Genomic DNA, 14,398 nt, shown 5'->3' with positions numbered 1-14,398 from the left:
TCAAAATTAAGTAAAGTATCAAAGGAAATAAAATACAAACTTTCCTATTTAGGTAGATTCATGTTTAGGAATTTCATATTCTTCAATTTAAAAAGGCTTTAAAGTACGCTGGTAATTAAAAGAATCCGTATAGGGGACTTCCCTGGTGGAGCAGTGGTTAAGAATTTACCTCTCAATGCAGGGGATTTGGGTTCAAGTCCTGGTCCAGAAAGATCCCACATGCCACGGAGCAACTAAGCCTGTGCATCACGACTACTGAGCCTGCGCTCTAGAGCCTGTGAGCCACAACTACTGAGCCCGCGTGCCACAACTACTGAAGCCCGCGAGCCTAGAGCCTGTGCTCCACAACAAAGAGAAGCCACCGCAATGAGAAGCCCGCGCACCACAATGAAGAGTAGCCCCCGCTTGCCACAACTGGAGAAAGCCCACACATAGCAACGAAGACCCAACGTAGGCAAAAATAAATAAATTTATTTTTAAAAAAGTATCTGTGTATATTAATCAAAATGATAACACATGGGGAGGGATGACAATTAATAAAATCAAAGAATGGATTGCTCATAGATTGTGCCCATGACAACAACAAAAAACCCAGTACTTTTTCTCATTAGACCATGATTACCCACCATTTTTTAAGTGGTAAAGAAGAAATTGTAGAGCATTCCTGCTCTGTGAGAAGAATTCTTTTCCTGCCCTACGTTTTCCCGTTGCTAACATAGAGCACAGGCCAAATTTTTGGCCTTTTATCCTTAGGAGCATTCTCTTAATCGCATTCTTAGTTGTTCTATCTCCAAGTCAGAAAATGAATTTATATTTTATAGTGAAAACTACAGCAATACTCCTTGAAGCATTTGCTTTTTATAGTCAATCTGGCCTAATCATCAAGCTCATTATCTGGTCATTGCCAAGGAGGTGGTATAACCCCCTGAATCACTCATTATAGCTAAGTTTCTGCAGTAAATATTTTTTTGTGGTTAAATATATATAACATAAAACTTAGCATTTTAACTATTTTGAAGTATACAATTCAGTGACATTAAGTAAGTTCATATTGTTTTACAACCATCACCACCATCCATCTCCAGAACATTTCCATCATCCCAAATGCTACCCATTAAACAATAACTCCCCATTTCTCCCTCTCACTAGCCCCTGGCAACCACCATTCAACTTTCTGTCTCAATGAATTTGACTATTCAAGTACCTCATATAAGTAGAATTAAGCACTAAATGTTTCAAAATCATCTCTTTTCTTAAACAAATCTCTTGTTTTATATGCTGTGTCTTATGCATCTTTGATTAAGTGAATTGGCTGAGTTTATTCAAAAGCCTAAATAAAACTTTTTTATTTTCCCTTCGAAACAGGATTGCAGATAAGGGGTTATTCAATCTGTATGTGTATCAAAACTCTTTATCAGCATGGGCTGGTCTCTGGAGAATCTTGGCCACTAAAGGTGGGGAGAAGTTAGTGTCTTATGAAGCATCCTTTGATCCACTGGGAGCCTGGAGCCTTGATCAGTGTGTCCCACTCCTAAACTATTGTGAGGTTGTCAGTATGGCTTCTTGGAAGGTCTCAGTGGGATCCAGTCCCAGTTGGTCACAGCAATGAGCAACTGAATAAAATATCTTCCAATTGTTTTTGCCTTCGCTCTGATTTCTCTCTTCCCAGTTGCTCACTGTTTTTTGGGGATTGCTTCCCAAGACAAACTACCCTCACACAAGCCCTTCCAGAGATAAAGTCATCTGTATCTCTCTGTGCCTCTTTGTCTCACTCTCTCTGTCTCTGTCTCTCTCACAGACACACATACACACCTCCCCACTCTGCTTTCCTTTGTGTTGGTTTCACTCTTTGGCAGGTTACGCTCACCTCAACTGGAGTCAAGACACCCACCCACATTTTTAGGCTTACATCTTAACAACTTAGCAAGCCTAGAGTGGAGTAGCGCTGGCAAAATTCCTGGCATGATGCTTCCTGTCTCTGATTGGCCTGGCCTAGGTAGTGGGCCCCCTCTGAGCCAATCATTGGCTTGGTTCAGGAGCCAAGTGGTGGGGTCAGCCCCACCACTCCATATACACTGAGAATAGGAAAGGTATGCTTATCCAGAGGTGAATCGGGGGCCATATGTGGCACCAAATCCATGCATTATGGAGATTTAATTCCTTTTCAACCTCATCTCTGCCTAAATTCATTCATTCCCTCTTCCTCTGAAGACATCCAGGAAGCAGTTCCTGTCCCTTTCTTGATTACCTCCTGGCTTAGCGCCAAGTGCCAGACCACCCTGGAGGTGTGGGCAGATCTCTTACCAAAGTATTAAAGTGCAGGAGACAGAAGTTCTGACCTCATCAACATGACCCCTTCCCCTTTACCACAAAAGGGGAGAGCCTTATACACATAGGGCTTCATAATGAAAATGCCCCACTTGGTTACCCTCTCTTGTGATCTGCATCACCTCTCCCCATGACCCCTCGTGTTTCACATCACCAACTGAGTGTCCTCCAGTTCAATTCAATTCTGAGACTAACTACCTAGTGTTAATGCAGACCTCACAAAGTAGGGCTCAGTTCTACAAGACGGCTTCCGCTTCAGATGCCAGCCTGGGGCCAATTGCTCTCCTGTCCAGCTTGGCTGAAAATTCAGGAGTTCTCACAATGCCCCTCCCACATTTGATAACTCACTAGAACAACTCACAGAACTCAGAAAAGCTCTATACTTATAATTACCATTTTATTATAAAGGATACAAGTAAACAGCTAGATGAAGAGATACATAGGGCAAGGTCTGGAAGGGTCCAGAGCACAGGATTTTCTGTCCTTGTAGGGTCAGGGTATGCCACCCAACTGGTACATCAATTGTTCGCCGTCCAGGATGCTGTTGTTTAGAGTTTGTTAAATCAAGGTGTCATTACGTAGGCATGATTGATTAAATCATTGGTCATTGGGGATTAAACTCTCCAGCTCTTCACCCCTCCCTGGAGTTGAGGTTGGGCTAAGGAGGGTCTGGCTGCTCCCTGAAAACTGGCTTCAAGAGTAACTGAAATAGCTATAGAACGGCCCTGTCCTCAGCAGCTGGTATCAGTGGTCTCAGCACCCATTAGATTACTTTTGACTCCCAAATTTCTCCTCAGTTAGGATGGAACCACCGGAGATTATTGTCATTCTCCTCAACAATGATAATCTTAAGTGGTTCTCCTTCCTTGATGATTCTTTTTCCTTCCCCTATCCAACATGAGTTGCTTTATAGAAATTGGATTTTTCCAAAAATAAATGATCAGTTTAAAAGACTCCATACTCCAACAAAGTTATTTTGAGACTCTTTTCCTCGGAGACCTTCACTTCCATGGTCTCACCTCTCACCTAAGTACAGATGGCTCTTCAACTCAAAACTCTCGCCTTAACCTTTCTCTTGATAAGCAGTTTAACCTGTTATTCTGGGTCTGTCTCCAACTTTATCCGCTGTTACATAAGTATATAAATGCTGTGTTCCAGTCATGTCGATCTATTCAGTCCTTAAGCATTAGGCACATTTCTAAAGCCATACCTCTATCTGTGCTGTACCCAGGCCTCCCTCTTATTCTCTGCTTGCATGCACGCCCCTATCTGTTAATTCTCACTTCAAGTCCCTCCTCCTCCATGAAGACTCCCAGCCTACACTGATCTTTTTGTTCTCTACACACCTATATTTAGGAGTCATGTGCTACCTTGAACCATCTCTTACTCTTTTATGTAAGTGTCCCTTCTCCCCATCTCAACTGCTTACATATTCTTGTATCTTCCATAGAGTCTCATGCTCAGTATGTGTTCCTTGATTTTACTTTCCCGGGCCCTTATTTCTCCTAGAATGGCAGATGTTTCAGTAACTCTTCCTACTTAACAAGCCATTCACAGTTCTGTGAGTTGACTGAGCTCAACTGGGAAGTTCTCACTTGGGGTCTCACTTGAGGTGGCAATCAGATGTCAGCTGGAGTCTCGGTCATCTGAAGCCTCAACTGGGCTGAACATCCAAGGTGGCTCACTCTTGTGACATGTGGATAAAGTTGGCTGTTGGCTGAGAGCTCAGCTGGGGCTGTCAACCACAGCACCCAAGCCTGGCCTCACCATGTGCTTTGCACAGCCTGACAGCTGGGTTCATAGAGGGAGTATCCCAAGAGCAGCAGCTCCCAAGATTTCCAGGCAGAACCTGCAAGGCTTATTATGACTTGACCACTGAAGTCCAAAACATCCCTCCCACCGCATTCTGTTAGAAAAGAAAGTCACTAAGACTCGTCCAGATTCAAGGAGAGGACAATGAGACCCCCAACTCTATGGGAGAGTGACAAGATCACATTGCAGAGGAGCACAGGGGATGGGAATCTAGTGTTGCCACCATCTCAGGAAAATACAATTGGCCAAGGAAGGTAACATGTACATTTCCATCTAGAGTGACACTAGTTTGTAACCCACCTGCTAAGGTCTTGAGGCCCCCTTGTAGTACATGTATATGTTCTGTTCTCCTGGCCTCTGGATGAACCTCTAAGACATTATTAGGAAAGCCAACTGGGTGATCAGAGCTGAAAACATTCAGCGGCTCAGAATCAACAAAATAGCAAGGTAAGCGTCGTAACTAAACTGTCTACTCTCTGTACAATGAAGGTATTATTTTCCCTAATTTAAAGAGCACTGCAGAGGGGCTAGGAATGTTTGATATCTTGTGGTGGTGATTGGCTCAGCTTTACTCATTAAGTTGCAGAAAGAAGAAGATAGATTTGAAAGCTGTTTAGGAAGATATTTAGGACTTAGTGATTGGACGTGTTGTAAAAGGAGGCAAGATGCTAGCTGGCAGCTGTTCTTCACCGTGTTCCATAATGCTGGGCACTAATTTTACTGTCAAAGGGATACATGAAAAGACAGATTAAAACAGACCCTCAGAGATTTCCTTGAGATTGTCTTAAATTCCTACTGGAATCATTCCACAACACTGTTTATTTTCTTTCAGTAAGATTTTCTCCCCATTGTGTTCCAACACTCATTATGTTGCACAGAATTATTAATCATCCATGCAGAATTTTATGTTTATAAAATCTCTGAAAAAATCAACCTTTTCCCCTGCCCCCACCAGCTGAGCTCACAGACCATGGCCCTCTCTCCAGACGTGTACAAACCAGTCTGATTTTTTTTGGTTTTGGGTTACCGGGCCAAGTTGTTAAACTGACTCAACCTGCCAGTTAAATACCTGAGAATTCAGGGGAAACTAGTCAAACTCTTTTAAATCAACCCCAGACACAGAGCCAGGTCAGTGTTTCCTCGGTGACTGCAGAGCATGTGCTGAAGTCCCCAGAAGAGACCACAGATGCAGGGTGCGGCGATGACATTGCGGGTATGATGTTAGCTCTCTTGAACTCTAAGTCACCACCTATGATGCAACGTAGTAATGACTGTTTCAGACATGCTGAATATATAGTTTGACTCAGCATTTCACTTTGATGGGAAGAGCCTCAGTAGACAATGAATGAACAGGACCTGAATGTGTATCACATTATGAAACCAGGCATGTGGAAGCATGTTTCCAAAACAGGTTAGAGACTTGCTCCCCCTAAAATCTCGTCCATCTCAGTCAGAGGTATCACTGTCCACCTGGTTACTCAGGCCGAAAGCCTCTGAGTCAACCTGTCTTTCCCTCACCTTCCCCACCCCACCCCCTGCCACCATATTTAATGCGTCAGCCAAGCTCTAGCCTCCCAATACCTGTATCCTCAAATACAATTATCAATTATCACCACATCCACTAGCATTACTCTATCCCAAGCCACCTGCCGCTCCTACCTGCAGAATTGCAATAGTCTCCTACCTTACTGATAGATTTAACAAAAACAATTTTTTTTAATTCCTGGAAAAAAAAAAACATAACAAAATCAATGACAAATGACTAAACAGGAAAAATACTACACATACGACCAAATTTAGACTCCTTCATATATAAAAAGCTAATAGAGATTATTATGAAAAAAAATAATATTTAAATAGAAAAATTGGTAAGTTATCCAAATAGTTTGTAAAAAAAAGGAAATATAAATCATTCATAAGCAAATGATATGATGCTTAATTGCACTCTAATGAGAGAAATAGAAATTCAAAGTGGCATGAGATGCTGTTGACACTTGTAAGGTTGGAAAAATTCAGAAAATTTAGCAATGCCCTGATGGTGATGGGAAGACTAGTATTGGTGGGAAGGCAAATTGGTCCATCCTCTTTGGAGAGCAATTTACAAAGTGCCACCAGATTTTCATATGCAGATATTTTTGACTTGGCAATTCTACTCTAGGAGTTTATTTTACAGATATGTTTGCACATGAGCTTAAAGATGCAAATACACGTGCAGTAACAAAAGAAGCCAACCAGATATACTGGGAGCTGGTTAAGTAAGTTTGGTAGAACCGTAGAGTGGAATACTATGCAACACTGAAAAAGAATGAAACAAAACTACTTGGTATCGATAAGAGAAAATTTCCCAGGTATCTTATTAAGTTGTAAAAAGCAAGATGCAGAAGAGCGTACATAATATGCTATAATGTTTAAAAATATGGGTAAGAAAATATATTCCTTGCATATTCATAGACTATTTCTGGAAGGAAACTTGTAACGATGGTTGCCCCTGGAAAGGCCACCTGATAATTTGGGGGAAAGGGGAGGAGACTTACTTTTCACTATATTTCTTTTTGTGATGTTTAAATTTGTACCATATTAGAGAATTGCCTTTTTTTAAAAAAAACATTATATACAATTAAACTTTTTTTCTCATGAAAACAGAACAATAATTTTATCTTGGTAATAAATAGTTAAATTCAGAAAGACAAAGAGAAAAGACTAGTTATATTCTGTTATTTTAAAGGAATATATTAGTAATACTTTCCTGGAAAAGTGTGAGGTTTTACCTAAAGAGATAATTATAAATTTCAATTCTATTATGTCTTTACATTTTCAGACTTATTATGTATAAATGAATACCTCAGGCAAAATAATAGCTAATATTTAGAGAGTGTTAACTATGAGCAGACACTGTGCAATGTGCTTCAAAATAACAGTCCTGTTCTCATTGCTAGTTACAGCTGAGGGGATGAAAGCTCAGAGAGATTAATTAACTGGCCTAAGGTCACACAGCTAGTAAGTTATAGAGCTGATGCAAACCTAAGCCGTCTGACAGGAGAGTCCACATTCTTAACCACTGTACAGTTTATTTATTCTGTTATTAATGACTCATTTGTTTCATACAAATAATACTTAATTTCCAATTCAAAACTGATACTTATCAGAAAAAGAATCTAACCTTAACTACAGGAAGTAAAAACACAAATGTTGTAGATACTTATGTCCTATAAATGAAGTTATAATATTGTTTCTGATTTTATGACAACTCAGAAAGATAAAAATATAGTATTTTAATACATTTGACAGGGCTTTCCTGGTGGCACAGTGGTTAAAAATCCGCCTGCCAATGCAGGGGACACAGGTTTGAGCCCTGGTCCGGGAAGATCCCACATGCCGCAGAGCAACTAAGCCTGTGCACTGCAACTACTGAGCCTGCGCTCAAGAGCCTGTGAGCCACAACTACTGAGCCTGCGTGCCACAACTACTGAAAACCGTGCGCCTAGAGCCCGTGCTCTGCAACAAGAGAAGCCACTGCAGTGAGAAGCCCGCGCACCACGACAAAGAGTAGCCACTGCTCAATGCAACTAGAGAAAGCTCACAAGCAGCAATGAAGACCAAACGCAGCCTAAATAAATAAATAAACAAACAAATAAATAAATAAAAAATGATGACTGGAAAATAGAGCCACTGGGTTCTATATACTGTACATACCATTTTTTGTGTGTTTATATAGTTGACCTTCACAAAATCTTAAAGTAATAAATAAGATGTTTTAGGTCAGTGTCAAGGGTTGAATTGTGCCCCTAAAAGATATGAAGTTGTAAGCCCCCCTTATGAGTTAAACTATATCCCCTCAAAATTCACATGTTGAAGTCGTAACACCTATTAATCTGAGAATATGGTGGTATTTGGAGAAAGGCTTTTTACGGAGGTAATCAAATTAAAGTGAGGTCATAGGATGAGCCCTAATCCAATCTGACTGGTGTCCTTATAAAAAGGGGAAATTAAGATACAGAAACACACATGCACAAAAGGATGACACTATGAAAAGACACAGGGAGAAGACCGCCATCTACAAGCCAAGGGGAGAAGCCTAGAACAGATCCTTCCCTCACAGCCACAGCAAACACCTCCCTCCCCACCTGTGAACATGACCGAATTGGGAAACAGGTCCTTTGCAGATACAATCAAGTTAAAATGAGGCCATACTCATGAGGTTATGGTCCCTCATCCAATATGATTGGTGCCCTTAGAAGGAAAAGAAAAGATACACAGACACAGGGAGAACCCTGTGTGAAGACAGAGGTAGAGACGAATGATGTGTTTACAAATCAGGAGATGCCAAGGATTGCCAGCAACAGCCGAAGCCAAGAGAAAGGCACGGAACAGACTCTTCCCTAGAGCCTTCAGAGGGAGCATACCCTGCCCGACACCTTGATTTCAGACGTGTGGCCTCCAGAACCCTGAGAGTAGATGTTTCTGTTGCTTTAAGCCACTCGGTACTTGCTGCAGGGGTACTTGCTACAGTAGGCCTAGGAAATGAACACCGTCAGAATCCCCACAGTCAGGTTGGTGTGGGAGCGGCTTCGTAAGCAAGTGCTCACAGGTGAAACCATGAGAGAGAGAGCGGTGTGGTGAGCAGAGCGGGGGAAGGAGCGTAAGGCTGCTCGGCCACGTTCCACAGGTGGGGACGTCCCAACTCTGAGGGGGGCTCAGGTATAAGTGATGCCTTGGGGTGGGCTCGCCCGAGGCAAGGGAGCTAGGGTTCCTGCCCCAGCGCCCCATCCGTCACAGGCTGTAGACCACGCCAAGGGCCTCCACCTGCAGGCAAGTGGGGTCCAGTAACTAGAAGGTAGTTCTCCGTAAAGGTGCAGCACACTTTGCTTGTTGAAATCAAAAGCACCCCAAAAAGGGAAAGAAAAAAATGGTACAAATGGATGAGAGGGGATCCAGGCGGAGCACCAGCATCACTCAACACATCAAACTATCTGGACTGTGATATCTGGAGTCCAGAAGCTGGATGCGAACTCCAGTCCTGCTATAAACATATAAATATTTCTGGTTTGGGTGGTAAACAGCCACAGCCTTGGGCCCCCACTTCCCCTCTGCTACTTTGGCCCCATCCCTGGAACCCCTGGACTTCCCTACAATCCAGCAACTAAAATGCTGGGCACAGAGGGTGCTCACCAAACACTATGGCCAGTGTTCTTTCTTCTCTTCTTTTTTTAAAAAAATCTTTTATTTGTTTGTTTGTTTGTTTGTTTTTGGCTGCAGTAGGTCTTCATTGCTGTGCACGGGCTTTCTCTTGTTGTGGCGAGCGGGGGCTACTCTTCGTTGTGGTGTGCAGGCTTCTCACTGTGGTGGCTTCGCTTGTTTCAGAACATGGGCTCTAGGCACGCGGGCTCAGTAGTTGTGGCTCACGGGCTTAGTTGCTCCGCGGCATGTGGGATCTTCCAGGACCAGGGCCCGAGCCCATGTCCCCTGCATTGACAAGCAGATTCTTTTTTTTTTTTGTTTAATGGATTTTCTTGTGGATTTTTTTTTTTTTTTTGACTGAGTTGGGTCTTTGTTGCTGCACGCGGGTTTTCTCTAGTTGTGGCGAGCGGGGGCCACTCTTCACTGCAGTGCGCGGGCCTCTCATTGCAGTGGCTTCTCTTGTTGTGGAGCAGGGGCTCTAGGCATGCGGGCTTCAGTAGTTGCGCCTCTGGAGTTGAGCTCCAGAGCGCAGGCTCAGAGTTGCGGCACATGGGCTCAGTTGCTCCGTGGCACGTTGGATCCTCCCGGACCAGGGCTCGAACCCGTATCCCCTGCACTAGCAGGTGAATTCTTAACCGCTGCACCACCAGGGAAGCCTGGCAAGCGGATTCTTAACCACTGTGAAGTCCCCAGTGTTCTTTCTAATTAGTCAGCTATTAAGATTTTGACTATCATTCCCCAGATTAAGCACCTGCTATGTACCTAATCCAGTGATCGGAACTGTGAGGGACAGAAATTTTAGATAATACCTGCCTTCAAGAAGTTTAAATTTGAGGTGAGAACAGATACAGATTAAATAATCAGGAATAATTATGTGCTAAACTCTGTGTCTCAGTCCATTTGGGCTGCTATAACAAAAATACCATAGACAGGGTGACTTAAACAACAAATTATTTTTTTTAAACATATGTATACTGCAATTTTATTTCAATCGCACAAACGAAGTTAGCATGTAGGAAATTTAAATGAAACAGTACTGTAAAAATAGCAGAGAACCAAAAAATCTAAAACGGAAGTACACCTAAAGCATGAAAATTCGACATTCATTAGTGTTTCACCTTCTTATTTGACACTTGATGTTTGCAAATTTTGAAACAAACTTTGAGATCATGATGACTATTGTGAAGAGATTTCAGCACCAGCACTAAGATTTGGACATTCAGTTGGTTTGCAATTGACTTGTTAGCCAGTTACATAGTATATAGTACAGATTTGTCACAGGTCAGATCACAGTGTTGAAGGAAAGAAGTACCTTCCTGTAATGAGACAGGATCCCCTGAACTGCACTCAGTTTAAGACATCCAATGTACAAGAGCATGAAAGCCATCATAATAATGCGGCTTCAAGGAACATAGTTTTGATAAGGAAAATAACCTAAGCTTCTGTTTCCCATTTTAATTACTGAAATCTCTTAACAATGACGAAACTGTCACATAGGACAGTAAATGTATACAGTAATTCAATGAAACTTCTTAAAAAGAACACATTTAGCAATCTGGGATAATGCAGGATGACAGGAAATGTAATGTGATTCAGTATTGGTTCTTTTTGTCATTTTACACAGACATCATGTTAATATTAGATCAAGGCACAAAACTTTAGTGCATAAACCAATTTCTTTTTTAAGATCTAGCATTTTTAAAATAGATATTTATTGGAGTATAATTGCTTTACAATAGTGTGTTAGTTTCTGCCGTAGAACAAAGTGAATCAGCTATACATATACATACATCCCCATATCTCCTCCCTCTTGCATCTCCCTCCCACCCTCCCTATCCCACCCCGCTAGGTGGTCACAAAGCACGAAGCTGACGTCCCTGTGCTATGTGGCTGTTTTGAGTTCCGCAGTAAGATATAATTCACGTGAAGCTCAGAATCATGTTTCAGACCATTGAACTTACCGAAGTTAAAATATAAATAGCTGATGACATGATGTAAAAGATGAAGTACTTGGTTCTGTTAACATATTTACCAATTAAAGCCACAAAATATTCCTCATTATTATTCATGCAGATAATTGAGAAAAAAAGATAGTGCAGAAATTAACTTTAAGTAAAACATTATTCCTTCCCTTCCTCCTACTCCCCTATACTCTGCAAAATCTTTTCCCTGGGACTAGGCCTTGAAAAGGCCACTACATATTAGTTTGACATGCATTACTGTCTGCAATTTAAAAAGCTAATTTGGGGACCTTCCTGGCGGTCCTGTGGTTAGGACTCCGCACTTTCACTGCCAAGGGCGCGGGTTCAATCCCTGGTTGGGGAACTAAGAACCCGCAAGCTGTGTGGCACAGCCAAAAATAAAATAAAATAAAACAAATAAAAAAGTTAATTTTGTGGTAGTTGTAATTACATTATAAAAATGTCCATACACATAAATCTAAAAAAGGTTGAAAACCTACAGTAAATCTACAATATATTGTTTTACATTTGACCACTGGTTTGTGTTATGTAGGAGTCACAGATTTGGTAAAGCATTTGTAACAATTTAGGAAGGCATCTACATCTTTAGATTCTGGACGAATTTTATGTTTGAATCTACAAAATTGCATGAAGTCTAACTCGAGAGACTTCCTATTGTTCTAAAATTCCTCACTCTGGACAGATCATTTTTAGGACAATTTCTTACAAATATCACCTGTGAAAGCACATACAATTCCATTTGTTCCACATCTTATGATCTTAACCTGCATAGGGCTGACCTCAGTTATTCATGGAATATCAAATATGATAGGAAGACAAACCTGAGAGAAACATTTACAATACAATAGCATAACTTGTTAAATTCTTCCTCAGCCTTCTCTGAAAAAAATTTCTCAAGCCTTTCTCCTCTTTATCTTAGTGTGGATTGTGGAAAACGTGCGATCTTGACATGAAAATATTTCAAGGCATGGCAATCTTGCCTGACAGGTTTAGTATTTTCTGCATAACTGATACAGGAACTCCTGTATGACTCCCTTCCATCCTGTTGTAAAGGTCAGAAAAAAGCAGCAAACTGGGAGGGAAATAGCTTATCGCCAGAGTAGTAATGTCTGAAGGCTTTCAAAGTATTTGGTTTTTCCCTCCTTCCGACTGTTTGTCTCCATTTTCTTCTTACAGCTCACAAAACGTAGGGGTTTGTTGTTGTTAACAGTTGTTCTTTGTAGGTTTTTTTTTTCCTTCTCCGGATTAAAGTCCTATCTCTCCTTAGTTTGTTTCTCTGTGCAGTATGTGACTTGCTCAGTTCCTGCCTGATTGCATCAACGAGCTCATCTTTTAGCTTAGTTAATTCTTTTCTCATTTCATCTAGAATGTCCTGCTTCCGCCTGGACGCCGTTCCCCTGGGCTGCGGAGAAGATGCAGATTTGGGTCTGGAAATAGCAGGTGACTTGCTGCCATTCATTGTATTTGTTCTTTCCCAGGGTTTTCTTGCTGGTTCAGGTGTTCAGGTGCTTGTTCAGGTTGCTCAGAGTGTTCAGGTTCTTGTTGAAGAGGCCTTAGAAGTTACCGGCTCTCCATCTTCATTTTTGTCCTCTTTTTGTTCTGTTTCTATTGTTGGTCCCTTTTCAGCAGTTCTTCTCCTCCTGGCCAGCAGGGCACTCATTTCTTGCATTAAACCACTACCCCTTAAAGGAAGGGGTCCCTTTCCATGACCTGTATCTGTTTTAGATAAGGCCGAATTCACACTAATGTTATTCCCTCCGTTTGGGAAAGAGGCATCTTCCATTGGTGACACTTTCCGAAGTTTTGCTCCAGCAGTTGCAGCTGCAAGTCCAGTTAAAGGGCAGTTGTCTTCAGATGTGGATCCCGAAAAAAATCGGGATGCAGGGAGGGGAGGGGCAGGTGGTGGAGGAGGTGGGGACGGAAGTGGAGGGTGGAGGGCGTCCTGGGGGAGGAGGGAGCGCGGCTGATGCCTGGGCAGGACATAGTGGGAGTGGAGGAGGGGGTGGGGGTGCAGGTGGTCCCGAGACAACGCCCTGTCGGGCTGGAGTCTCTGCCGGCTGAGAGGCGGCCTGCAAGCCTGGCTCCGAAGCAGAGGGGTCTCCCCGCACAGAGTTTGGAGAAGTCTCCTCAGAGGCAGGGGCATTTGATATTCTTTCCAGCTGCTCCCTTTCTAGCTGCTCTTGCGGCTCTCGTTCTGGCCTTTCCCGGGCCCGTCCCTCCAGCCCCTCCCGCTCTTCTCTCTCTCTCTCCAGCTGCTCCTGTTCCAGTCGCCCCCTCTCCAGCCTTTCCCTTTCTAACCTCTCCCTCGCAGATCTCTCCCTTTCCATCCTTTCTCTCTCCAGCCTTTCCCACTCCAGCTCCTTTTGTCGTTGCTGTTCTCGTAGTTGCCTTCTTTGAATTTCCAATTCTTCTTGTGATGGGCCATTCTGAACTTGGGCAGGTAGCTGTGAATTTTGTCTAGGCAATGTTGACCCTGTTGCCTGTGAACTGAACACTTCTAAGGCATGCATCAGGGCACTTGCGAACATTGGCATCTGCTTTGCTGCCAAAGTTGAGACCATACACCTGTCTAGTGTCCCGCCATTGGTGGAAGGTCTGTGTAGCTTGATTGTACTTCAACCCTTTAGGAACGGCACGGTTTATCACGACCTGATGGTCCTGAATCTTCCTGCCCACCACGCTGAACGTGTTGTTGCCTGTATGATGATATATATGAACTCTCCTGAACCCAGTTGAACCACCAGCTGGCACCCACTTTTTATTGGCATCATCATAAACCATCACAGCAGCTCTTGCCTGACAGATAATCTGTCCAATTATTATTTTAAATGTATCATGCCACTTCCTTCTGGTCTGCAGAGTTTCTGCTGAAAAATCAGTTGATAACCTTATGGGAGTTCCCTTGTATGTTATTTGTTGCTTTTCCCTTGTTGCTTTTAATATTTTCTCTTTATCTTTAATTTTTGTCATTTTGATTGCAATGTGTCACAGTGTATTCCTCTGTGGGTTTATCCTGTATGGAATTCTCCAGGCTTCCTGGACTTGGGTGATTGTTTCCTTTCCCACGTAAGACGTTTTCAGCTATTATCTCTTCAAAT

The 14,398-nt window shown here is 42.5% G+C and overlaps 1 pseudogene; it reads right to left on the bottom strand.

Moving 5' to 3' along the window:
- Positions 1 to 12,477: 12,477 nt before the first annotated feature.
- Positions 12,478 to 14,117, bottom strand: LOC132477447 (protein enabled homolog; annotated as a pseudogene).
- Between the last annotated feature and the right edge of the window lie 281 nt (positions 14,118 to 14,398).

The sequence above is a fragment of the Mesoplodon densirostris genome, chromosome 17, assembly GCF_025265405.1.
Source record: "Mesoplodon densirostris isolate mMesDen1 chromosome 17, mMesDen1 primary haplotype, whole genome shotgun sequence".
Lineage (NCBI taxonomy): Eukaryota > Metazoa > Chordata > Mammalia > Artiodactyla > Ziphiidae > Mesoplodon > Mesoplodon densirostris.
This window is presented reverse-complemented; position numbering and strand designations above follow the sequence as displayed.